Raw genomic sequence first — 26,504 nt, 5'->3', positions numbered from 1 at the left:
AATACTTTCAACCAAATGCGCAGCACAGTAAGAACACTGCATAACAGGCCAAGAAAAGATACACAGATACATTTTTACATAGCTACGGAGGTACCTACATTTAAATACGGATCCGAAAAAAGGGCTGTAACAGAAAACACTGCAGAAATGAAAATCCTGAGGAGTGTTGCGGGCTACACGAGGAAGGACAAAAAAAAATATTAAAATCGGGGAGTAGTTGAACATCTTTAATCTAAATGCTAAAATTATAAACTCAAAATCACAGTTGAAATACACGTGCAAAGAATGGAAGACAGACGGATTCCGAAGAAAATTCTTACAACCAAAAAGAGAAAACGAAACACGGGACGCCCGCAGTTAAGATGGAGGGATTACCATACTATTCAAGTGGTCGGAACAGACCACGTATGACTTAACCCACGAAGATGATGGTATATTAAGTGTCACTGTGCTCGCAGGCTGTGAAGGACTGACACTGGTAACTTCAAAGCCCGCCACTGGCCTCAGCCACAATTCAAGCCTCATCCGCTTTCATGACATCCGCTCTTCTTGCGATGCAACTTAATGGCGCCCTTCCATTTAAATGAATGAAAGCATAAGGGGTAGGCATAGACCGGCCCTTGCACCGCGCCCTTCAACAATCCTACCCTCTAATGAAGTGTAGTATCTTATTTCGAGGGGCGTTTTGGTAGTCACCTGCCTCCATAGAGTAATGTGCAAGGTGGCGGAACCTTGAGTAAATAAGAGTCTCACAATCACACAGGATGTGTGTACGTACCTTTCGCAAATGGGAATAGTCATCAGTCCCGTTTTGAAAATATGTCCCTTTCAGGTGAGAGTTTCGTGTAAGTAGTCCTGTCACCCGCCGTACCTTTAGTAGGTCTGACAGAGGGTCGGACGCCATCCTTTCATTTACTTCTAGTTCTTCTATGCAGTAAAAAGGTAAACAGGTCACAGTGACCGCGCGGCCTAAGGCATGAACTGTCTTCACTCACTCGGACGCTGGGGTCGTGGGTTCAAATCCCGCTCAATGCATGGATGTTTGATGCGTATATGCGTCTATTCTGTTTGTGTTGTCCTGTGTTTAGGTAGCGGCCTTGCATCGGGCTGATCACTCGTCCGAGTCCTGTGAAAAATTATTTTTTTTTCCTTTGGCACTACAGCCCCAGTGGGCCTAGGCCTACCTCCATGAACTTCTCCGTTCACTTCGGGTTTTCTAGATCTTACACATTCGGTAGGACTCCTTGGGCGGGTGATCAGCTCGTCGCAAGGTCTCTACGTGTACACAAACACAGAAACGCACACAAACATCCATGCCCTGAGTGGGATTCGAACCCACGATCCCAGTTTCAAAGTGAGCGAAGACAGTACATGCCTTAGACCGCTCGGCTACTGTAACCGGCTGTGAAAAATGATTACGGAACTGAAAAAGAGGCCTGGGCCCTGAATGGGCTGGAGGGTCCACAGAAAAAAAAAAGACTTGAAGATGATTACGCAAATGTATCAGCCATTGTGACGTAGCTTGCGTTACTTCGTGGCACTGCGAAATGGATCACTCAGACCCACAGTTAGGGCAATAATTCCGTACACATATCTGACAGCTGTCAGAATAACCGAGGAACACGCAATTGCATCGACCGTTTGGTGCCGATTGACCAAATAAGGCCTGCCACGAAACTGTGTGGGTTCACCTTTACTTACTTACTTACACTCCTTGGCTCTACAGTCCTCTACGAACTTCGGCCCCCTTTACGAAATACACCAATCTTCTCCAATACTTGCTTCTTACCTACATCTCTTCATTCTCAGCTCTCGTAAATCATTCTATATATCTTCCATCCATTTCAGTCTTGGCCCCAGCCGTTCGTCTGTCTTGTGACTTACTCTGAAAAATAGGCCGCCCCATAGCTCATGCGGTTAGTCGCTGGCTTTCCACCGCGGCGGCCCGAGTTCGATCACGGGTCTGGTCAAGTGGGATTTGTGGTGGACAAAGTGGTGCTTGGGCAGGTTTTCTCCGAGTACTTCGGTTTCCCCTGCCAATCTTCATTCCACCAATTGCTCCACAATCACCTTCACCTATCATCTGGGGCTGGTACAATCGGCCAGAAGTGGCCGCAGTGCAAGGGACTTAGTCCCACTCCACTAGCATTAAAAAAAGTTCCTCCGAAACGGTGGTGGACTTCTACCGGACTATAAGGTGTTACATCCTACTAGAGAGAGAGAGAGAGCGCACTCTTCAGTCAACGCCGCGAGAAACATGAAATTCCGCATAAAAACATGGGTCGCTTGCCTTCAGCGAACCTCGTCTGGAGTTCTGTATGTTACCTTCGTTTTTCCCTCCTCGACAGATTTGAATGTTACGAAGGTGCGCGTGTGTGAGTGATATGGGAGAGGAAGGACAGTACGCAAGACGAATAATAGACCCCCCCCACTACGGACAGAAATCTGTTTCGAAATGTCCGCATTAGTCACAGAGTCTGTAAGGTTTATCCTGATTATGTACCCGTGATGTTGCGTCATGCGAAACATTACGATATGCGCACTTAACTGATGCTAGATGACTCATCAACAAGAGCATAGCAAATGCACAGACTAAATACGTCAGAATGATCAGTTCTAAGCTAAATTTGAAAACTTCCGAAAACGGTGTAACAGCATTTGCATGTTGTCCACTGTCCCAGCTATGTTCTTCGTACTCTAAGGCGGCCGAAATATACTGTTGGAGTCTCGCGAACCAACACTGAACACAGATGAGGAACATATAGAAGGGTCGACTCGGCCTCTAACAGATATGTATACACTTGGTCGTCAACTTACGACCGACTTCCGTTCTGACTGACAGGTCGTAAGTCGATCTGGTCTATGTCGGCTATATTTATTAACAGTATTTTTTAACCTTTCTAATCTTTCTATCATCTTTATAATTTATTTTAAAAACTTTTACATTTTAATCATCTTTTATTTTTCATTCTTTGTGGTCGTTAGTTAGTTAGTTATTAGAGAGAGTGGGTTTCCCCATGCACTTACACCAGTACTGGTCCATTGTGCTTCCCTCTATGATATTCTGCCAGTCTCTATATCCTACCGATAAATGGTGCGTACCATTGGTCCCGCTGAGCAAGCGAGTTCGCCCACTTGCTTAGCGGTGTCTATAATGCTTCCCCCATCTATCAGAGGCCTTAGAGACTACTGTTGGGCGGAAAACGTCCTGGAATTTGGCTCAGTGATCCCCTTTGGGGATATGAGGTTCTTTTACGTGCCGTAAAGTTACGACACGGGACACACAGCTTAAAGTCCCTCCCGGAGAACTTGTTCCCTGAATTTTTCCGCCCTCAAAAATTCGACAACATCCGCCGGGTATTTGAACCCGCGTACCACGAGTCATGAGGTGGGAACGTTACCTCTAGACTACGGAGGCCGCTTTTGTGTTCGTAAGTCGACGACCAAGTGTACCAGGAATCTTCCTAGGAGTAAAGGCGCGGCTGGCACTTAAAAATGACAACCTCACCGCCATCTCTAAGCCGAGTGTCTAGAAAATAGGAGCCAGATGAATCCAGTTCAAGCCCTTCCGTTCTATTTCTTTCCGATATACATATTTACTACAAATGATAAATTCAATTTCAAAACACTATATTTGCCAAAGTATTATACATACAACTACCAACTTTAGCGGATAGTGGATGTCGCGTGGTCAGCGCAACGAATCCCCAAGGCCTTTAATTTCGGTGTTCTAGACCGGAGCCGATATTTCCTTGAAATAGGCTGAGTGGACCCTGTTCCAGAACCACAATTTCTCAGAAAATGTGGTAGCGCCAGGAATCGAACCCGGACCTCTGACCACTGGACCACAGAGTCTGTTAACAAAACTGCAAATTACCCGCTGTAACCCGTCTAAGAATATTGTCATACCGCCAGGCTCCAGGCACCTCGCCATTCAGCAAGATAACATTATCCATTATCAACATGTAAACACGCTGGCGGATATTGCTGTGGTCAAGAAGAGCGCAAACAAGTTGACTGAGTCAGCAAAAGAAATGGACGGTTGCCCTGCAAACGTGACGCGACGGTCACAATGCAATTTGCTTGATCTGGTTAGTTGGCCTGTTTGAAATTTCTATGATTTCAGCAAGTCCACATATTTCTGTGCTAAATGTCCGCTTCTCTCTCCGTCTTGTAACCTTACGTTTCTGAGACATAACCTCAGAATTTCACTACGTCGCCATATTTGTAATTTTAACATACCCGTACTACCACCACCACAACAGCGAATATACCAACTGCGAAGAAACAAATCACTGCAAGGGCACGGCGCATTCTGTCTCACATGCATGTGTGGGCCGCTAGATGTAAGCGCAATAAACCACTGTAGGTCGCGGTGCAAGGGCCGAGAAGGCCCACCCCCTTATACATCCATTCACTGGGCCGCTAGAGGCTCTACACTTATTGTATGAACGCCTACGCAATTTCTTTACATGTTAATACGATGTAAACCAAATCGTTCGCGACGTTAAAAAAAATCGAAATTTTCTATTTGGCGGCCCATATTTTGGGAGGGGGCTGGAACGCGTACATTCGCAGGGCACCGACCTATGAAGGAAACAGCATCAAACCGTTCAGGCGGCAGCAAGGCGCAGATACGTACACACAAACAGGGCCTTTCCAAAGAAAGAAGACGTATTCAAGAATAGTGAAAACTTGTAAGTGAAAATCTCAAAATCCATCACAATTCTTACCTCTACCGGGACTCGAACTCCGACCCCCATTTATAAACAGTGCGCATATGGAAACGGCGACTCACTTTACGAACTGTCTCCAGCGGAGACTGCATGTCCTGTGAAGTTCGACGTCGGGAGAACTCAAGATAATAAGAGAAGAGTGCCTGCAGGTTCACGTACACAGAACATGCAGCAAGTATATCAAAGAAGCCGCGTAGATGCGAGAAAAAATAATCAATAATGAAAGCTAAGATATAACAACAATTGTGAGGAAATAATTTCCGTTTAATTTCTTAGAATACAGCATTACTGTACATAAAATATCACGGCATGTAATAAAGAATAAACAAGCATCATCTTATTTAATCAGCTCAGTGGCTGAGAATAAAATATACAAGCATATGAAACACGGTAACTGGGATAAAATAAAACGAACAGAATTCGACAATTAATTTCTTACAATAGGTAAAAGTTCGCGTCACACCTTTCACCTTGTGACGGCACACCGGTCGCATAACACTGGTCTAGAAAATGTGGGAGCCTCGACATCTCACAACCCTATGGGACTCCACGGCCTGTTACAGGGATAGCTTTACTTTACTTACTTTTTTTCTGTGGCGCTACAGCCCCAATTTGGGCCTAGGCCTACCTCCATGAAACTCTCCGTTTCACTTCGGTTTACTAGATCTTACACATACGGTAGGACTCCTTGGGCGAGTGATCAGCTCGTCGCAAGGCCTCTACCTGTACACAAACACAGAAAAACGCACACAAACATCCATGCCCTGAGTGGGATTCGAACCCACGATCTCGGTTTCCGAGCGAGCGAAGACAGTGCATGCCTTAGACCGCTCGGCTACCGTGACCGGCACTTTACTTACTTACATCACTTAAATTACTTATTTATTTAACGATGCTGTCAGTAACAGTTGTCATTAATGATTATTAAATGATACACTGGAAAAGAAGTGGAGGTAGTTGTGGCCCAAACTGGCATTATGTCGTCATTTGCGTAGAGGGGCTGTGGAACATCTGGTCTTTGGGGCGAAATTTGAATCCGGGACTTCTAGAATACAAAGTTCTTGTATCAATTGGCCATATGCATTTTGAAGGAAGAAGACACAGGTCTGATTATTTAGACAGAGATGATAAGGTACTGCTTGTCTGAAACTTCTGTGAGGATGTGTCATACCTCCAGTAGTTCACGTTATGTAAGTTCAGCGAGATATCCGTTATGATCAGTTTGGCTCGCAGTACATATTAAAAATAGTGTCTAGTAACTTTCTAGCGAGAATGTAAAGAACTACGTCACTATATGATGACGCAATCTCAAAGATGTTTTGGACAGAGTATAAAATAGCTATAAGCCCCAATCGGTATATACAAAAAAAAAACAACTTATAATTAAAATACTCATTTTGAGTAGAAAGTCAGGCCGCTTGAAGAAGCATGCAGCTGTGCGGGTATTCGCACCTGCTCGCCACCAACCGCAGCTGCGCCCTGGAGCCAGGCCACCTCGCCCATCTCGTCTCTTCGCTTCTTACCACTGCATCCGCGCCACGTTCCTTTCGCTACATTCAGTGAGGCGTCCGAATACTGTTCCGAAGGACAAAAACCGAACAATCGTAACCTTTCTAACTTGTACACAACCCCAGCTGCTGTCTTCCTTGCAGATGCTGCATGCTTGTTTCGTGACACCACACGGGTTCCACCGGAAGAGTGATTCTGTTAATGGTCCGGTGATCGGGACGGCCCAGCCTCCCCTCCCCGACACCTGCTGGGGTTTCAAAAACGTGCTGTTTAGAAAATGTGTCATGGCGGCGAAGAATGCTCTTGCTTGCCGCAACACACTGTCGTCAGGAACATTTGGACTTGTAATAAAGGCAGCTGACTCCATGGAGGTGAGCCCTTCTTGAGAAGCCACCAATTGCGCAGCTACTCTAGAATTTCTCAACATTTTATGGAACCAGAAGGTTCACTAACGTGTTCACAAGAGTCCTCCACTGGTCCCTATCTTGAGCCAGATCAATCGAGTCCATACCACACCATCACATCTCTCTATGATCCATCTCAATATTATCCTCCCACCTTCGTCTATGTCTTCCTAGTAGTCCCTTTCCTTCTGGCTTTCTCACCAAAACCCAATATGCATTCCTCTTCGTCCTCGTGTGTGCTACATGCCCTTCCCATCTCATCATCCTTGACTCGATCGTTCTAATTATACTTGGCGAGAGTACATATTATGAAGCTCCTAATACAGACACCTTACAGAGATTAATGCTTTTCCGATACTACCACGCTGAGCCCTGCACCCAGATATCACAGAACTGGCCACTATCTTCCCCCCCCCCCAAATAGGCAGGTCTGAAAAGGGAACGTTCCTCCCTTACGCCTGATGACCTAAAGAGATCAAGCTCCGGAAACGTCGTTGAAAATACTCAAAACGGTGGATACCGCCCAAAATACTCGTAGGAGTCATGTTAATTGCAACACACTGCGGTCAGAAATACACGTATACAGGTCCGAAACTTACATGACTGCTTCGAGAACACTGACCGAACCTAGCCGGACGCATAAATTTCGCTGAAAATTCATACCGTGTTTCCACGTTGCATTCAGCTATAACTATTTTCGTGAAAACTGGGGATGAAAAGGTGCAGAAAAAAACTGTGGAAGAGCATGAGAGGAGAGTAACGAAAGGAAGCAAAGAGACACACGAACTAAAGAAGGTAAAGGTAAAGTTGCTGGATGTGTAGATCCACATTTTCTTGATCTCGGCACTAGTTGGAGGTGACTGGCCAGATTCACGCCCAGGTCGCTTTACCACCGGGGAAATAACCCCCACTACCCATTGTATAGGAGGTTGCGTGGACCCGAAAGCCTGTCCGGACGACATGGGAAGTGAAAATTCTTGCCCCCACAGAGAACTCGAACTCCGGCCTCTGAGTCGTCCAGCCCGTAGCCAGCCGCAATATCGATTGCACTATCCCGGCTTATCGAACTAAAGAAACGTTAAAAATAAGGATGTGAAACAAGAAATAAAATCTGGGTATGTTCTCCTCCCTAGCTGAAACCTGTTTCCTAGTGACGTCATCACATTTCAAATGTCTAGAGGACTAGCGGCTCCCTGTCCAGTTCCTTCTGCACTGGAGGGCACTAGCGGGCAATGAGTTTAGTGACACCAGTACATTGAAGAGAGTGCCCCTCATTCATCCAGCGTTTTGTTTACCCTTCTGTCCATCGCCGCCAACAAGACTGAATAATAAAGACAGTTGATACATCCAAGAGGCACGAAGCAATCCCAGAACGCAGATGTCTGCAACCACAGCTCCAGTTGCCTGCGTCACCCTGAGGGGACATGCGGCCTAATGAGGCGTGCAGAACTGACATGTGAGATTGCCAAGTAAATATGGGCTTTTAATAACTCCACCGACGCTGAATGATAACGCGAATTTCACTGTTCATTTCGATGAAATCCTATCGACCGATAATGATGCAGGCCGTAACTGAACAGCATGACACTTCTGGGACAGAACAAGTTTGGTTCTGCTTTTGCCGAGACTCCAGCGATTCTGATTGAATTTCAATCCAGTTCTTTTTTTCTTTTTTCAGTTCCTCCAGACAAATTTCGGGACAGTACCTCAAACTGGGTCACGACTCCTTCCATCAAGGTTATTATTTATTAATGAACCTATCATTCGATGCTGTACAGTGCGCGCTAGTGACCGCGTCGCTAATCCATGAATGAGACACTGTGAAAGAAGGATGCATATCTTAGAACAGAAGTTTGCCGCGCCATAGCTCAAGCGGTTAGTCTCTGGCTTCCCACCGCGGCGGCCCGGGTTCGATCCCGGATCTGGTCAAGTGCGATTTGTGGTGAACAAAATGGCGCTGGAGCGGGTTTTCTCAGAGTACTTCGGTTTCCCCTGCCTATCTTCATTCCACCAAACTCTCACTCATCATAATCACCCGGGGCAGGCTACAATAGGCCAATCAGTGGCCGCCGTGCCGAGTGGACCCAGTTGGACTCCAGCCCCAATTAAGCGAATTAAAAAAAGCTGGAGATGCGTTAACAGAGGGTCCTGAAGGAACGGAATGCAAATGGTCGCGTTACTCAGCAAAGTTAAAACAATCGCGGACACAGGTCTCACCACATCCTGCCTCCGTATCGACACATTCCAACTCGCAAATACAAGAGACACTTCATCTTGTGGGAATATCTATATCTCAATGCAGAGTTTTGGGATGAAGCCCTCCACCTTAGGGTTCTTTACAAAAACAAAGAAAACAAACTCTGTGGCTTTAGTCCGCATGCGAAACTATACCGACCGAGCGACGGCCGTTTGTCAGCGAAGTTAGGGCCAACTTTAGTGGATAGAGGGTGTCGCGTGGTCAGCGCAACGAATCCCCACGGCCGTTAATTTCGGTTTTCTAGACCGGATCCGCTACTTTTCCATTCAACTAGCTCCTCAATTATCCTTCACGAGGCTGAGTGGACCCCGTTCCAGACCCATTACTTCTCCGAAAAAAAATCTGGTAGCGCCGGGAATCGAACCCGGACCTCTGGATCTGCAGCCAAAAACTCTGGCCACTAGACCACAGAGGGTGTGGTGCCATGGCAGGAATGAATTCGATTACTTTTTTACATACCGAGCTCCACAGCCAGTGATCGTCTGCAGAGTTCGCACGAATACAAACAACAAGAGCAGTAAGACAAAACAGCACAAAACAAACAAAAATAAAGAAATATCGTTCAGTTAAGTTAGTAGGGTGTACGCGGTAGCGCAGTTGGTTGAGACACTATTCTATAAGCCAAAATGTCACGGGTTCGATTTCCGATGAGGTCACTGGATTTTTCAATTGACTATGGCCCTGGGGTCGACTTAGCCTCTAACAGGAATGAGTACCAGGAATCTTCCTGGGGGGTAAAGGGCAACCAGCGCGTAAGGCTGACAACCTTACCGCCACCTGTGAGTCGATCGCCTAGAAATATGTGGGTGCCTCGACGTTTCAAAAACTTATGGGCCTCCAAGGCCTTTTGCATGGATAGATTTAGTAGTAGTAGTAGTAGTAGTAGTATCAGCAGCAGCATGTAAAGTGCTCAGTCATTCAGTGCACCATGAACACGTATGGAAGTATGGAAGTCTGACTTCAAGCAGCCTTGCTGTTTGCACTGGATGGAGGTGAGTGGTTAGCCTTACGCCCTGAGCCGCTTTAACCGCGTGAAAGAAAAAAAAATCGGCCATTGGAAAAGGGGCTGGATGGGCCCAAGAACCGATCTGGAGAGTGTGTAGAAGAGGAAAACGTTTGCAACTGTTGGTGATGAAACGCCAATAATAATTTCTCTCCTGACTGTGAAGACATACTAATAATAATAATAATAATAATAACAACAACAACAACAACAAACATAGGTGGTTCTTCGTGCTTATAACCACCCCATGAAGACGCTCGCATACGTGCTGAATGGCACACTACGACGCTAAGCAAAAATTAACAGGAAACAGCGCGTAATTTATTGGAACGCTTCATCCATGTTACAAGAACTGAACGCAACCAGCCAGACATACTACATTAGGCTGAAAACCCACTGATGCGAGAAGCCGCGCGCGGTTTGTCGAGTGTTGTCGCTCGCGGCCGTTATTTGTATTGCTTTTATGAGCCGCGCGCGGTTCAGTTTTGGAACGCGGCACACAGGCGGCAGAGCTGTCGCACGCCTAATATGTACAACTAACGGAAGGCGACAAAGAGCGGCTAGCCGCTCGCGACTAGTCGCGTCAGTGGGTTTTCAGCCTTATAAGCCTGGGAAATACAGGTGCCACTACGCAGCAACCCGGAAACAGAATTCTCGGAAAGATAACAATACACATCTCTCACGAGGCCACACGGCGCCATGAGGGTACAGCGCAAGTTGCTAGTAATATCGGCCACGTGGCTGATACCAACTATCGCACTTGCAGTAAGACATTGTGTCTGGAAGGTGTCACAAGGTCGCCCCTTCTGCACTCCCGTCGCGTTAAATCGTGTCAGCAATTCAACTTCGCAGTTTCGGTCCGCGGACCGCAGTTCGCTAACACCTACCTTGCACGTATAATCTGAGTTACTGAAAGGGTCATTAAAAATCGAGGGGCAGATAGAGGCAGCATGTTCGTCCAGAACTTCTGTAACAACTTATCAGACTATCATTTATACCATGAAGATGGAGGCAGTACTGCCCTCCGAAAACTATTACATTATCATGTCTACCTTGAAGACGGGGACTGTACATGCACGTTCCTCCGAAACATTGGTAACAATCTATTAAACTATCACTTCAACCCTGAAGATGGATGCAGTACTATGCTCCGAAACGTAGGTACCCACGTATCAGACTAACACTTCTACCATAAACATGGAGGCTCTTACTCTGGAACCTCTACAATGCGTCACGTGACAGCGACCGAGTTAGCAGCTTGCTGGGAGGGAGGAACCTGTGGCCAGAATCTCACAGCAAATCCCATTTCCGTGTAAAGAATGGGGACACGAAGCCCGATCTGAGCCAATTAAATCAGAACATACTCGAGGCTGCCCGAAAATAATCGAGAATTTCTCTTCCACTTGTTTTACTGTAACAAGGGACGTGGGAGGACTGCGTAATCGATGGACAGGTTGCATAATGGAACCCACAGGGGAAAAGCAGGCTCAGCAGACCAGAGGGATGGGATTAGGGACAGGATGCAAAGAAGAAACCTCAAGGATGAGGTATGTTTCGATCGAGAGCTCTGGAGGAAAACTGTGTTCACAGAAAATTTCATACACACAAATCTACTGACATATGTAGACCCACTGCCAAGTAGCAGCTGTGTGGGCACGTTCCCCACCAGTGAGAGAACACGCACTAATGGGACACGTTTTCTGTACGGTCCGTGCCGGAGCAAAACAACGACAATTGGTCGTTCAGTTGTTGTAGAGTCTTGAGATGGCAGTTAGAGGAGTCCGAGGCTGGGGTGAGATGGCCGCCAGCCTGCGAGCATGTGAACCCGGAAGGAGAGAGATGTCCACTGCTGGAAGGAGTTCCCCACCAGCGCACTGAAGACCGTTACTGAGTGATTTCTAAAGTGTAATTACTTGCTGTTGAGTCCAACTAATCAGATTACTAAAAGTAAAAAAAAAGTAAAGCTATCCCTGTAGCAGGCCGTGAAGTCCCATAAGGTTGTGAGACGTTGAGGCTCCCACATTTTCTAGACAATAGGCTCAAAGATGGCGGTAAGGCTGACGTCATGAAGACGTATGAGTGAGAGAAGTTGTAGTTCCATCGCTCTCGACCGCAGCACAAGATGGAAGTGAATGGTAAGCTTCACGCCCCGGCAGCTTTACCCAATGGGCAGCAGCCCCTGGTACCCATTGGAGAAACAGACTGGGTGGGCCCCAGAGCCGGTCTGGGTGCTGTGGAACACGTCTCTAGTGCATTATTAAAATAATAATGCATAGTTGTGAAACAAAAAAGATTGTCTTATTATGGCGACAGCCTCATCTTATATATTCTTCTGAATTTTAACACCGTGACACAGTGCTCGAAGACATGACTCCGAACACCACAACACAGATGAACCTGGGACCACTACTTCCAGCCTTACGATCCAATTAAACTAACACTATCTGGCCTGCACTCCGAACTTTATGACTTCTGGCTCGAAACTCAAATTTTGAACTTCCTTCAAGCTCTAAGGGCTCTGATGGCTCGAGTCGTACATCTTAATAATCCACGGTAAAACATCAATTTATTTCAAGCTTAGTTTCCTTATTTAAAAAAAACAGGCTTATGCGATCATCATCCTGTTTCTTTACCCCCCCCCCCAAAAAAAAACTTTTGAATGCATGAACCAATCTTTATGAACCGTCAGAATCACCGGGTTTTCGAACTATGTTCATCGTGCGGTATTCTAGAAACTAGGAAACACGTTTCGGAAAGTGCATCTGTTTCCGTCCTCACCTGTGAGCACCGGACGATGGAAGTCCAAAAACCAAATAATTCTGAGTCTTATACACCATCATCAGAAGAAAAGTCTCCCAATCTTTATGAAACTTGTTAATATTTTAAGGACTGGGTGTTGTGTATTTTTTTTTCCTTGGCACTACAGCCCCAGTGGGTCTAGGCCTTCCTCCACGAACTTCTCCGTTCACTTCGGTTTTTCTAGAACTTACACATTCGGTAGGACTCCTTGGGCGAGTGATCAGCTCGTCGCAAGGCCTCTACCTGTAGACAAACACAGAAAAACGCACACAAACATCCATGCCCTGAGTGGGATTCGAACCCACGATCTCGGTTTCCGAGCGAGCGAAGACAGTGCATGCCTTAGACCGCTCGGCTACCGTGACCGGCGGGTGTTGCGTATATAAGAGTTAAAATACTTAAAAATAGGTTTTAGCCTCTGATCTCCAGGAACGTGACTCTGTACGGCCCGATTTCGGTAACGCATTCATTTTGTAAGTCCGAGGTTAACTGTCTCATTCGACACTACATAACTTCTGCAGTTGATACAGCTCAGGAACCACTGTTTCCAAGAGCGCGACCCTAATGCCTAAACGGCTGTGCATGTGTTTTTGTTGGACCGGGAGCCGCCTGACACCTGTCGGCCGGTCCAACATGGCGCCACCAGATGCGGGCGATGTCTGGCGCAGAAGCCCTGGTTACCGGCGTTCCTCCTCAATCGCTCACATAACAGCACGACAAGCTCGGTCTTGGCTTGCCGCTCTCTCTCTCTCTCTTTCTCTCATATGTTTATATGCTTCTGTCTGCGTCTGATTTGCTGGTCCGCTGACTGGGATCAGCTCAGTCTTAACACACCGGTTCCCAACTTTTCGATATGACGCACCCCTTTATGCTTTCCGCCACTTTGCTTTGGTGTAAATACACATAATCCTTTGTACTCATCTTTATATTACTGACACGTAACTGGTACAAAATCAAAGCTGTGGGCAAACAATTCAAAATTTGAAAATGGCTGTTTTATATATATGGAATATGAATTGTTCGTTTACTGCATCCGAGGCCCACCCCCAACATACGCCCAACATGGTGCCGAACCTTCGTAATTTACATGATTCCCACCTCATGGAATGTTCAAGGCTTTCCAACGTGCGGTTTCGCCCCGTCCCTCCAAAGAAATATTTCAATTAGGCCACAACCACTTCCTTCCAAATCCTTACCAATTCATGTCATCCTCCCGCTCGGCCTTCCTTTCTGTCAGCTTCATAAAATTACCCACAAGAAATCTCTTTGTTGTTTAAGCGATGAACGTAGAATTGGGTTTCGTTTTACGAAGCTGTCGGTATCTAAGCCATAATGCGCAGAATGCTGGGACGACTGCTGAACTACAACTGACTGCATTGAAGCAACTGTGGCTAATTTATCCCAATATTCGACTGTAGAGACTGGCGAAAACCGCGGTTCCCTGCGAAAATGATAATGTACGTTCGCGTTCCGTAAAAGCCAGGGCAAGCCTTCACCACGTGTTACGACCATGAACTCTTCAAGTAGACCTCTGTGTTCCATGGCGTTGGTTATATTACAAAACAGCAAGAAACAATTATTTCTTGCAGACCTTATGATGAGTATTAAATGTGATATTTGACATCTACTTTTGTGTCTTCCAAAATGTCTCCTCCCTTGACTTTCGCCGAAGAGAATACTGTGTTTACGTCTTATTTCGTGCATGAGCTTAGTACCCGCCATGTGCCGTCCTACCTGCTGGCGAGGTGCGGTAATTGAACACCTGCCCATTCGAGTCACCTGCCACTCTCGGGCCGAACTCCGCATGTTCCAATGCCTGCTGTCCGACCGGGTTTTGTTGAGGTCCTGAAGTGGATTGTGAGGAGAGGCGTGGCGGGTGCTACAGGAGGAATAGTGTCTTCTCTGTTCTTCCCGTTCGATTATATCCCTTAGGGTAAGTCGTGTTGATAACGTAGGTCGGGTCAATAAGGGATAATGAAACAACTCAGGGGTTTACCGAATGGACGAAATCTATTTTTCCTCGGTAGACCACTGTTCGTTCCTGAATACCGAACAATTAAATCCGTCACATCGGTAAAGCAGGTTTCAACAAAATCGTCATTTGGCGTTTGGGCCCCCACTCCGTGGACCGTTATTTTTCCTTAAGATACTAGCTATGCAGTTCTGCGCATGCATATGTACAGCACACAAATACAGTTGTCTTTAACTCTGTTGACCAGTTCACGGCCCTACGCTTCACTGCGACCGGTGCGCTGCTGCCGCTAGGCGCATACGAATCAGCATGCCTGATGGCCAATAACGTTTAGCCATTTGTTCTCAGTTACAGTTAGTGAGCAGTGTGGTACGTCAAGGTTCGGTGTGCTGTGGAGCAACGTGTATTTCTGTGGGACACCTGTCTGGAATACGCATCCGATAGGAAGTGTAGGCGAAAATTTCGTGATGAATGAGTTCCCAACAGACAAACAATTCATAATTTCGTGAATAAACTTAGAACAACGGGACTCTTAATAGACAAGAAAACAAAACGTAAGTGCCGAGTAACAACGGGACTCTTAATAGACAAGAAAACAAAACATAAGTGCCGAGTGCGCACTGAGAGAAAGTTATATGATATAGGAGCCAGACTTGAGCATACACCTAGAAAATCACTGAAACGTCTAGCTCAAGAGACTGGGGTGTGAAAGTCTAGTGCAAGAACGGCAACACAATTTCTGGGCTTAGACCCTATAAAACAACAATAATCCACGCACGCCTTGCAGCCGCGCGATCCATCTAACAGGGTCATTTTTGTAGCTGGTGCCTTCAATCGGTCGTCGAAGGTAAGATCAATCCGCAACTGACATTTCTTTCTGATGAACCGCGGTTTCACTTGCAGGGATAAATAAACACGCTAAATAATCGCTACTGGAGTTAACAGAATCCACATCTAACCCACGAAGTTCCGCTCCATCGAGTGAAAGACAGTGATGCAAATGAGCAACGAGTAGCTTCTAACAGGAGAACTCTACTTCTTGGGGACAGTACGTTCTCACGTCTGTGTTGTATTGCATCTAAAGAAAGATTTACTCAAGAATCAGCCAATCAGAAGACAAATGACAGGCTACACGAAACACGTCAATACAGCAGTATGCCCCAACTTTACAGTTCTGCAGTGGAAATCTCTACTTTGTTATTTTAGAAGGCATTTCTTCACTGGAAAACATGAAGCGACGGAAAGGTAAATGGGTAATTAACAGCTTCGTGCCATTACCCCGCACAACATGAAGGCGGCTCCCCACCAACCCTAAAGCATACTTAGCTGACAAACTGGTGTCAGAAGTCTATACAAGAAGCTGTCTGGCGAGATACATTTCGGTAGGGCTCAGCTAACTGCATGAAACACGCTGAAATTTCGGAGATTTCGACAAACTCGTCTCGAAAGTAGGCATCAAGTAGGTTTCTTAAGCGATTATTATGTCGCTTCCGCGTCTGAAGTTGGCACAGTTATAATGGTGACAGACTCATTTCCAAGTAACAGCTGTGTATACGGGCGACAGTATAACAGCCATTGTTACGGAACGGCTCTGTGGACACTTTACCTCCACCAAGAGAACACGCAACAATGGAAGAGACGTTTTCTGTGCGGACCGTACCGGGACTAGTAGTTCACATGCGTCAGAAAAAGACAAAATAATGGTCATTACAAAAATAGTACTTAATGCAAAAAAATGGTTACTACAGTCATAGTATTTAATGTAAATGGCATTTGTAGGCAGCGCTATGAGCTCAGTAAACAGCTGCTAAACTTACATATAAATGTGGTTCTGCTCTCAGGGACACATCTCAAACCCCATGTGAGGTTCTTCATTCCAAATTATCGCTTTTATCGGACTGACCGCTTCCCGGGAAGAAAAGGCATTCCCCTTAACCGTGTAGACCTATGCTACACGTGCAACACGTACACTTGACAAAGGCGAAACTTATAAGAGACAAACCCACGCTTTAATGAGGATGATTCATAAGGACTATAACCACAGGGGTTCAAAAAAAAAAAAAAAAAAATCTCTGGTCGTGATCCTCAGGAGGCTGGGCGCCAAGACGAACTCATTGCCGGTAAACCGCCAGTCGCAAAGTAACTGACTGCGACTCGTTGAGTTGTTGGTCGAGTCGACTGAGAGCTGCAGTTGCCGTGCTGGCAGCTGAGAATGCGAGCAATTTGGGAACACACAGGAAAGGGGACGTCCGCAGTTGAAAGCCGCTACCAAGCAACGGCTAGTGAAGACGGAAGAGACTTTATGTATGCTGTAGTTACAGTGTGTAACTCAGACTGTCGTAGTTATCTGTAGTTACGAGTGTAAGTGTCCAATAAACCCCATTATGAATCCAAACCCCGTCTATAGTCACTCCATCACGTGATATGTATTGTTGTTGTGAGGCTGACTAACCCCATGAGGCAGTGTCCTTCTTTAAAAGCTAACAGCAGCTCAGCTAGTAAAGAAATTCACGGTCAATTGCGAAATCACAAGATCCACTACCGCGTTCACACGATCCCGATACTGTAGCAGATGAATACAGTCCCCACCTTCCACCTTATTTATAGAGATCCATTTTAATTTCATCCCTCCAGCTACGCCTTCGTCTCCCAAGTGGTCTCTTCATGTTTTCTGACAAACTCTTCGTATTCATTTCTCACCGCTCCCACGCGCGCTACACTATCCGCCCATCTTATCCCCTTTCATTTTTGTTGACCCCAATTTTACTTGGCGAAGATTACAAATTGTCTGTAAGAAGTTAGGAACTAACAAAGGAGCGTATTGCTGGTAACATGTCAGTATCGCAGCGGACAGGACTAGGGGTCCGGTCCTGTACCCTACAGGAAAATGTCAGCGCGGTCAACATTTTGTCTGCATCAGCAAGAAATAAACGTCACGATAAGTGAAAAAGGTGTAATGGCTGTACTCCCTCAACATCTGACACTGCTGTATTGTTCCGTCTGGGGCTTCTTGTTCAGTAATGGTTGTACTCCCCCAACATCTGACACTGCTGTATTGTTCCGTCGGGGGAGAAACGAAGGTTACGAGTGAAGGTCGGTATAGTGCGGTCGCATTTTATGCGAGGATGCGTTTCTGAAGACCTCGCATACTTCTCACAGTTTTGATACACACATGACTTGTCGATTTCTTGAGATTCGCATTATTTCAAACTTTGAGCATGAAGTGTGACTTAATAAATACTTCTATACCGCACTATTTCAAATCCGCGTCCAATTCGACCGTACTGCATAATTTGTCATAACGTGTTTACAGCACCGTTACTTAGCAACTGACGGCTGGTTAGTTGCTATAGCCTACCAACGGAAGGCTCTTCTGGTTCTGCTATCCAGGCTTTCGGTAGACATGTCACAATAACTGCAATTTATGAAAGTCAATGAAATGAAACGGAGTAAATTATATCCCTCCCTCAAGGCTGTGTGTGGTGGGGGTAGGGTGGGGGGGCAGGGGACAGGCGGCCGGATTGAACTCCGATCACCAGTGTTTCGTGTTTTACGTTTCCATGGCCCGACTTTGTAGCAGTAGTGAACTAGTTCCATGTGACCGGTCTTTATACAGTCACAACCGTAAAGCAAGGTAAGTTAAAAAGATAACGCTGTCCCCGTGCTAAATTAACTAAGCACTACGCCGTTAAAGGCGTATGGGGAGTGGATGTATAGATCCACATTTTCTTGACCTCAGCACTAGATGGAAGTGAGCTGTCAGCTTCACGCCCCGGCCACTTTACGCCCGAGGAAAGAGCTCACGGTATCCATTGTATAGGAGGTTGGATGGACCTGAGCTGGTCTGGACGACATGGAGAAGTGAAAATTCTTGCCTCATCGAGACTCGCACTCAGACTCCTCCGTCCTGCAGTCTGTAGCCAGTCGCTATACCGACTGAGCTACCCCGGCTCCCCCACAACGGTGTAGTACTTTTGTTTTTGTAACGAACATATCACTACGTCCATTAGTTACGTAGGCTCCTGCTCATAATTCCTCGCGATAACCGGAAACTTCCGCCATTTGCATAGCTCACGGGGTCCCGACTGTCTCGGCTCCGTGCCTTCTAAATGCGACCACTTCTGGACGTTGATATTTCGTATCATGCTGGCAGTGCCCGCCTGGCGTATCGCTGGACAGCGGAAGAAGGGAATAAGCATACACGATGCGCGCGAATCGAGCTGGTATATTGTGGGCATTTGTACTCACACACAGACGTTCTAGGGAGATGCTGTCATGGAGTCCCAATATCACAAACATGGACGCCCAAGAAGCTCTTCCAAGTAAGCATTTCTCGTCAAAATAATGACAGCTGACGACGCTGAAAACGTTGGCAGATTCATCTACCTGAAGCACTGCTGCTGCTACTATTACCACCACCACCACCTTGCAACTAGAGCCGCAGAGCTCTACTGGAGCACTGTGTTGCCATAATCTCACGCAGTATCAGTAATATTGTACAGAGATGATGTACGGTTGCGGCTATGGAATTTTCCTGTCGCCTCAATTTCCGAGTGACACACGAATTTGGATTGGAATAGGCTTGAAGAGGGGGTTCTACCGTCTGCCCCTCCTCTGCCTGGTAATATTCTGCAGGCTCATGGTTAGGAAATGTAAATAGCCGTTCAATTTTGTCACACAGTTTGCATTTCGACCTTCACTTGTCAGTCACTTCATTTCACCCAGTGGGCCTCGTGTGCTTCACAGCACCACAGTTTACCATCAGCCACAAGGCCTGTTTACATGTACCGGTACCAAGGCCGTCGGAAACGTGGACCATGAAGAATGTATGGTCCCAAATACAAAATTTTTGAAAAATGAAATCTGTGAAAGATCCACTAAAGAATATCCTGCAACGCGAAATCTGCAAAAAAAACCGCAAAAATGTCTTAAAACATTAAAATTGTACAAAACTTCTAAGCGTGCATACAATCCCATCTACCACTTTTACACTACACGTTTCGGCAGTATGCTGCCATCTTCAGGTGTATTGATCTGTTAACTATTTCACTGCTTGCCTTTATATGTCCATTTACAAATAATATTAAATTTGTATACGTCCTTATATAATAATAAAGTTTATGTGTTTAAAACTTGTTAAAACCTATTATCTCATACGTCATATTTTTAAAATTCGTGTGTATTATTAATCATTCACATGGGGGTCGTTCTTCTTATGTTTCTAATGTTGTGTGTATATTGTGTCTTATGATGTGTTCTACTCTTGTGGCTGCGTGCGTTGTATCACACACAACATTAGAAACATAAGAAGAACGACCCCCATGTGGATGATTAATAATACACATTATGAATATGAATCAGTGCAACAGGACGCTAAAATACAACAAACGTCTAAGAGAATTGTCTTCATACAAACCAACTGCTGGGTATGTAGATTCTAAAGGATTCTGAAGATGGTGTAACACTCAGAATTGCTGGCTTTTTGCACTTTGTCAATCGACAGGTATTCTGGAAACTACAAAACACGTTTCGAACACTGGGTGTGTTTCCGTCCTCAGGTGAGGGGGGCAAGACACCTACTCAATTGGGTCCCTTAGAAAGAGCTAACCTCAACCAGCCGACTTAGCCTGGTCTCAGCTGATTAAGTAGCTGTGTGAATCTGATAGGGGTTATCCAGTGATTGAAGTTAGCTCTTTCTAACGGGTCCAACAGAGTAGGTGTCTTCCCCCCCCCCATCACCTGAGGACGGAAACACATCCAGTTTCCGAAACGTTGTGTTTTCTAATTTCTAGAATACCGGAAGATTGACGAAGTGCAAAAACCCAGCAATTCAAACTACAAATTGCCAAGACGCACGAAAAAAATGTTTTAAAATGCCTAAAAATGTTCAGAAGCGTGAAACATTACAAGAAATATCTTGGAACATGAAAACTGTGAAGTATTCGCAAAATAAATATTTAATTTGAATGGTTTCTGAAAGAGGAAGCCCACATACTGACAGATGAGGGCACGTCATACCGTGTGTAGGAAACCTTGCGGAAAAGAAGTTCTTTGTTAGTTGGTCTGAATTTCCCGCCGGCCTATTACTACCAGCATCAAGTTCATAAGAGTCTCTCGTAGCTCCAAGTTATGACGCAACGTTATGCGTCTGTGATGACGACGCACCCTGTTCCCCATACAAACTGGAGTACAGGAAGTCTGCCGCCTGTGCCCTGAGCAAGGGCAACCACTTCCTCCGCAACAGGGACGAGGAGCCACAGTGCCACCACAGGCAGTACGAACCTAACTTGTGTCAGTTCTCGTCCGCACGAACTGCTTCGCTGCGATTCATTTTAATATTATTCCTTCACCTAAGCTTACGTGACCCAAGTGCATTCATGTCCTGTGAAGGTCTACAATTAAATTATTGCGCGAATTTCTTGTCATCCTTACGCACGCCGCGGTCTAGTGCAACTTTGCCGCCTGCCCCCGCCAATACTGAAGCCTGTGGACTAACGAGCCCGTTATCTCCAGGTTGTCACTAACGCGCAGGACGAAACCATAGCAAAAGGACAGCAACAAACGCAGGGCTTAGCCAATACTGAAGCCTGTGGACTAACGAGCCCGTTATCTCCAGGTTGTCACTAACGCGCAGGACGAAACCATAGCAAAAGGACAGCAACAAACGCAGGGCTTAGCTAATACTGAAGCCTGTGGACTAACGAGCCCGTTATCTCCAGGTTGTCACTAACGCGCAGGACGAAACCATAGCAAAAGGACAGCAACAAACGCAGGGCTTAGCAACAATTCATCATTACAGTCGGCAAATGCTTTTGCCATCCCGTTTATATTCTTCTAATGTGTTTTTAAGTAAAAATATAAAGTTTAAAATTCAGATTTGCTTCGCTTCTGTATGGGTGTAACCGGAAGATCGCGGGTTGAATTCCTATTGAGGTCAATGGATTTTTCAATTGACCTGATCCTTGCAGCCGCACTATGGCCCTGGAGTCGACTCAGCCTCTAACAGAAATGAGTACCAGGAATCTTTCTGGGAGTAAAGGGCGGCCGACGAGTAAGGCCGACAACCTCAACGCCATCTGTGAGTCGATTGTTTAGAAAATGTGGGAGCCTCGACGACTCGCAACCCTGTGGGCCTCCACGGCCTTTTACAGGGACAGCTTTACCTTTTACCTTGGTATGGGTGGTACACAACTTCTTCAGAATATCCCGCCCCGCCCCTCACCTAACAAGTCACCACCTTCCCAATGGAACCCCCTCTCTTTGGAAGCCTCTGCACTAAACGTAGAATATACACTGAACGCGTCCGGAAACTTGGTGCTTGGAGGGGGGGGGCAGCAAGTAGGCGACGGATGAAGAATGAGCTGGAAATGTGGAAGTGGTCTTGGCCTAATCGAGGTACTATCCAGATATTTGCTGGAGGCACTGAAGAAAAACACCAAAGCCCTCAATGAGGATAGCCGATGTCCGGGCCGAGATTTTGAAACAGGGCAACTCTCGAGTAAGAGCACAGCGCGGTACCGGGACGCTTGTCCGTTCGGTAACTTGGCGCTCAGGTGGTGTCCTTCAGCACAGAGCAAGAAGACGCCATTAAGACGCTGCTAGCAGTTCCTGATTATCTCTGTCAACAGCGACGTTACGAGACCCACGCAGTTGCGCAGCCGCAGAACTGATTCTGTGGCCAACATGGGACAGTCTCCTGCTAAGCTGCTGGCAATCTCGTTTTATATAACCATTTCAATTGATAAAGCGGTCGTAAATAACCTAAGAATAAAGTTTATGTTCATGTTTATGTTTTATTCCCTTCTCGCTATGAAGGCGAACTACAAATACAGTTGGCTTAATTTCTTAGAAAATGGCTTTAACCAATTAGATTCAAAAGTGTCGGACGTGCCCCGTCGGGGAACGCGATCAGTTGGTTAAGGGAACTTCACCATTATCATCTGCAAGCGTTGACCTTGTTAGCCCTTTCCGTCCCCGAACATCAGGCACTCTGTGGAATTGGATTATACATACCAGAATGTCACAATGTTTGTAAAATGTTGATAACTACTGAAGGAAACTTAAAACATGTTGATTTTTGGAATGAAAAACTAAGAAAGCTGTTCTTTATCCAGACACAAAGCTAAGGTTGGGACGGAGGGTGGCACGATGACATTTTTCCTTATCTGAGGGGGCACGCCCTAAGGGAAACAGTGCCCTTATTTCTCCAATAAGTGCGTCTCTATAGTTACGTACATTTTACTAATCATTAAGGGGAGACCACATTTTCAGCATTTCACGTCCCACAGATTGAGAAACACTGCCTTAGAGCACAGTGATTATTATATGTACCACTTTTTTTAGTTGTTGAGGCACGATGCTACAAGACGGAAGGTCGTGGGTTCAATTCCCGATGAGCTCACTGGATTTTTCAATTGACCTAATCCTTCCAGCCGCACTATGACCCTGCGTTCGACTCAGCCTCTAACAGAAATGAGTACCAGGAATCTTCCTTGAGGGTAAAGGGCGGCCGGGGCGTAAGGCTGACCTCACCACCAACTATAAGCCGATTTTCTACAGAAAATGTGGGAGCTTCGACGTCTCACAACCCTATCGGCCTCCATGGCCTGTTGAGGGGACAGCTTTATCTTTTACATTTTACCTTACCAATTGCTCTTACATTTTAAAGTTCTTAATTTAGCTCAGGCATTGTATTTTATGTGGGGGCACGCGGTAACGTAGTTGGTTGAGGCACTATGCTACAAGCCAGAAGGTCGCGGGATCAAGTCTCGACGAGGTCATTTGATTTTTTTCAATTGACCTAATCCTTCCAGCCGCACTATGACCCTGCGTTCGACTCAGCCTCTAACAGAAATGAGTACCAGGAATCTTCCTTGAGGGTAAAGGGCGGCCGGGGCGTAAGGCTGACCTCACCACCAACTATAAGCCGATTTTCTACAGAAAACGTGGGAGCTTCGACGTCTCACAACCCTATCGGCCTCCATGGCCTGTTACAGGGATAGCTTTACTTCTTTTACTGTATTTATGCATATAGATCAATTACTGCTCTAATTAAAGCACCGGCAGGTTAATCTATGATATGGAGACACAGTCTGCTTCCTGTGAGGTAGGATCATAAACACTATTTAGACGAATTTCGGGTTGCGGATGTTTAATACAACTTTCATATTGTTGGAGGATAAAGAGGGTAAAGTCCCTGTGCTTAACTGTGATGCATGTGTATGTATAGCTCCACGTTCTCATGACTTTGGCGCTAGTTTGAGGAGAATGGGCAGCTTCACGCCTCCTGCCGCTTTATCCCCAGGGAAAGTGCCCCGGGTACCCATTGGCTAGGAAGCTGAATGCAGAACCGGTCTGAACGACGTGGAGAAAAATCCTGTCCCTATCTGGAATCGAACTCCGACCCCTCGGCCGTCCAGCCCGTATGCGGTCGCTATACCGACTGCGCTATCCCGGTTCTCAAACTGTTGGAGGATACACCGCCGAACTATATCTGTATGAATTAGCACACTGTACGCTGTTCGCCATGTTCATATCAACCAGGGAATATGGAAGTATGGATACAGTGACATACAGCGGTGTCATGCTTATGGAACTCGGTCAGATGGCTCAAGCAAGCAAGCAAGAACATACAGAAGCGGTCACGAAACTGAATTCAGTGAACTCCCTGCGTCAACAGCCTTGTGGAACTCCGCCAGCCTGTCTCTCTTCTGCTGGTATTCGCAACTCGCACCCCTCTAGCAATTAGAAACTTCTGGGCACGGTGGAAAATGCCTTCACTGATCAAGAGAACAGACAGCGGACGAAGGCTAACATGCACAAATTAAAAACGTGACCGATACCGAAAGATTATAAACTGCCTTCGTCTGTTCTCGTAACATAATTTCCGGACTCTTTTTGTACAGAATAAGGGGTCCATCTGGCCACCGAACGAGCGTACGATATACTGTGTGTAGCGAAACTTACGGAAGAAAAGTCCAACATAAAAATGTTTTAATTTTTCACCCGCGTATGAACACCAGATGTATTTTGAAAATACTTCCTAGTATGTTTCTAAACGGTCACTAGGTGACTATAACACACCCTTAGAGCAGTGCTGTTCAACGTTCTTATGTACTCGGGCACAATTCACTGATGCCTATGGAGGTGCGGCCGCCACCACACACTAATACTACTACTACTACTACTACTACTACTACTACTACTACTACTACTACTACTACTACTACTACTAATAATAATAATAATAATAATAAAATTTTTCGAAAATATTTAACAGTACTCAGACGTTAAAAAATGTCTCTTGTCTTACAATTTGAATTAATATTACAAATCGGCTCAATTATATGCGGTTACGGAGGGCGCCAGAAAAATACACCGCGGGCGCCGCGTTGGACAGGGCTGCCATAGATCCTACAATTAACGGTATATATATAATTTTATGAGAGTAATTCTGGGTATTTAAACCACATACTAAACAGGGGACGCACATACGGAACCATTACTGACACCATGAACATCATAAAATCGGAGAGAAAAGGCAAACACTTAAATAAACAAAACAAACTCCGTGGCCTGCAGTCCCGCAAGCGAACTATACCGACCGAGCGACTGCCGCTTGTCGGCGAAGATAGTGCCAACTTTAGCGGATAGATGGTGTCACGTGGTCAGCGCAACGGATCCCCAGGGGCGTTAATCTCGGTGTTCTATCCGCTATTCCTTGCAACTTCTCAGAAAATCTGGTAGCGCCGGGAATCGAACCCGGGACCTCTTGATCTGTAGCCACAAACTCTGACCGCTAGACCACAGAGGCGGCCTATTATTATTATTATTATTATTATTATTATTATTATTACTGTTATTAATTTAAATACTGCGTCGCCCAGTGTTTGTTTAGGATTCCACTCCCACACGAGTACGGTACAACGCAAATGTCGTCATGGTGCAAGGGGACTACGTACGTACGCATTAAAAAATAAAGGTAAAGCTGTCCCTGTGCTGTATAGGTTCACATTTCCTTGACCTCGGCACTAGCTGGAGGTGAGTAGTCAGCTTCACGCTCCGGCCGCTTTACCCCCGGTACCCATAGGATAGGAGGCTAGGTGGACCCCAGACCCCGTCTGGACGACGTTGAGAAGATAAAATTCTTCACCCTACTATGACTCGAACTCCGACACTTTGGTAGTCTAGCCCGTAGCCAGTCGCTATACCGACTATGCTCGTGGTTCCATGCTCACGTAAGGAGGCCAACTAAATTTCGTGCACTGCTGACATCCGAGTCTGGAAGTCCTCTGCGCTTAAGAAAACCGTGTTCACAAAGGCCCATCATTGGCTCCTGCCCTAAACCAGTTATCGCATTCTACTATCCTAACATATGTATATTTTAATACAATTATTGTGTTTCTAAACATTATTTATCGTCCTATTTTATTTCAAACATACGTTTCGGAAACTGAATTCTGTCTCCATCTTCAGGTGGAACCTACTTTGTTCAGCCCGATTTATTAGAGGTAGTCCCTGACTCCGAAACGTTGTTTTAAATAAAAACAGGACGATAAATAATGTCCAACACCAATTATATTATTATACCATCGTCACAAACTTTTAGGTCTTATATTTTAATGTTATCCTCCCATCTACGTTTAGTTTTGCGAATTGTTTTGTCTTCCGTATTACCAACGCATGCGCACGGAATCTACGGGCTGGAAATCGAGTCTCTGTTCCTCAGTCTTCACTACACGAGCCCACTCTGTGACCCGACCCCCTCTCCAATCCGATGGGACTCGGAGACTGATGTTCTACCTACACGGCATATATACGCCTC

At 45.9% G+C, this 26,504-nt stretch overlaps 1 protein-coding gene across 1 annotated transcript in view; it reads right to left on the bottom strand.

The window, feature by feature from the left end:
• LOC111869078 overlaps positions 1 to 26,504 on the bottom strand; it is a 223,647-nt gene that overhangs the window by 101,179 nt on the left and 95,964 nt on the right. The gene's annotated exons all lie outside the window — the stretch shown is intronic.

This window comes from Cryptotermes secundus, unplaced genomic scaffold (assembly GCF_002891405.2).
Source record: "Cryptotermes secundus unplaced genomic scaffold, Csec_1.0 scaffold455, whole genome shotgun sequence".
NCBI lineage: Eukaryota > Metazoa > Arthropoda > Insecta > Blattodea > Kalotermitidae > Cryptotermes > Cryptotermes secundus.
Note: the sequence above shows the minus strand (reverse complement) of the source record. Positions and strands in the feature narration are given on the sequence as shown.